The following is a 2,079-nucleotide window of genomic DNA, read 5'->3' on the forward strand; positions in this document are numbered from 1 at the left end:
ATACTATAATGGTAAATGTTCAAAGTTTAACGATTACATACTATGAATCCAAGTGAATACACAATTTGAAAAAATACGAATCATTTTAYATGAATAATTTAGATGAAGAATGAAGATGACGACGTGCTTTCAAGATGTAAACCTAATATAAATTTGGTATAAAAAAATAATTATTATTTTTTTATTGGAAAATACCGGGTACCCGGCGGGTAACGGTTCCGAAAAATTGAGAACCGGAACCGGAACCGTTCTCAATCGGTTCCGTATTTTAGGAACCGGAACCGGAACCACTCATATCGGTTTCGGTTCCAGAACCGGCGGTTCCGGTTCCGTAACCGCGTACCCGGTTCCGCTGCTCACCCCTAATACATACATATATACATATATATAGGGGTGAGTTCATTTATTAACCCAATATATGATGTTAACTTTGTGAACACATCTCATCCATTGATCTTTGAAATTTATGATCGAGATCATTTATGACAAAATTTAATTAATTGCATACGGAGAAATAGGTAACATAAATGAACAATGTTTACGAGGGGTACTTTGGGAAAAGATGTTAATAATATTAGATTCAACATGTTCACTCATTAACACATGCTTAAATTCATTTAAGTTTTATATCAATAAGCTTTTCTGAATATGTTTATGCCAATTCATGTTTGAAAGACTGTTCATGATCCATGATTCTTTTGTTAACTCAATAATTGGTGTTAACTTAGTGAATCGATCCTACCCTTCAATTTATATGATCTACGATTCAAAATCAACAATGACATTCTTATAATAAAATGGAAACAAAGCGTTATATGCTGGTATGAACGTAAATGAACAAAGGTATTATTAGAAAAATGAGATATCATCTATTAAACATATATAGCGTTTACTTTCTAATTTTGATTTTAGATATTTTTGTTACATTGTAAAATGATATATCAAATTTTAACCTGATCAATTCAAACCAACCTGTATATTCTGGGCTAGGTAGGGTTGTGTTATAACTTTTATTCGGGTCGAGATTTTTTATTGCAAGAATTAGGTTGAGTTGTTCAAATTTTTTCAACCAATAACGGACCCTATGAATTTAAAGGTCCTTAAATTCGTCCGATGTCTTTTTAGTCAAATTCCATCATTTTTAAGTTCTTTTTGTTGATTGCAAGTGATTTTCAAGTTTTTTTTGTTGATTTTGAAATTTTTTAAGTTTTTCTGCGAGAGATTTTTTGTTTTTTTGTTGTTGATATTTCTTTATATTTTCTAATATCCACAGCACCCTTCAAAGTTTAATGAGTGCACATTTAGGAGTTGTTTCCTAAACAGTTATCCGGTAAGCGCTTATTGGTAAAATTCAACATTATCGTTTACTTACCGAGTAAGATTTTATTCACCAAAACGTATCATATGCAACAATTTATCTCGGTAAGTGCTAACCATGGTAACAGTCATCGCCCTCACTGGGTAAGACTCTCGATTCTTGTTTTCGCTCTTACCAAGTAAGATTCTTAGTACTTATCATATTCATCCGGTAAAGTAATTTGACTTGGTAAATGCTTACCCGGGTAAGCGTTTGGTAAACGGCACCTTAATACCCCAAAACCTATTTACTTATGAAACTCGGTTGAGTGGATGTAAGAGACCCCACTGAACCTCTCATAGGTTTGCTCTGCTTTTAACTCCAACAACCCAACTCATATACAGACTTAGATCAACCTATGATTTTGATATTGTAGAAACAAAAAATTGTTACAATCAAGAACTAAAAATGTAGTTTGCTCAAGAACTCATGTAAAGGTTGATTTAATATGAAATATGATGGACGTGTGAAACGTAAGAATGGATATAAACATTTGATCACTTTTAATCACACATTCACCTCATAAATTGTGCTTATTACAGGAATTGATCTGTTATATCTCGATGCATTGCATTAATGTTGATCTAAAATTAAAATTGATCTAATGATGAAAATTCTTTCTTATCATTTTTACCATAACACTACTAAAAAATGGGGTTTTTCCGACGGCAAAATCCGTCGGAAATCCGTCGGAAAAACAATTTTCCGACGGATTTCCGACG

Source organism: Cynara cardunculus (genome assembly GCF_001531365.2).
Source record: "Cynara cardunculus var. scolymus isolate 2C chromosome LG 5, CcrdV1, whole genome shotgun sequence".
NCBI lineage: Eukaryota > Viridiplantae > Streptophyta > Magnoliopsida > Asterales > Asteraceae > Cynara > Cynara cardunculus.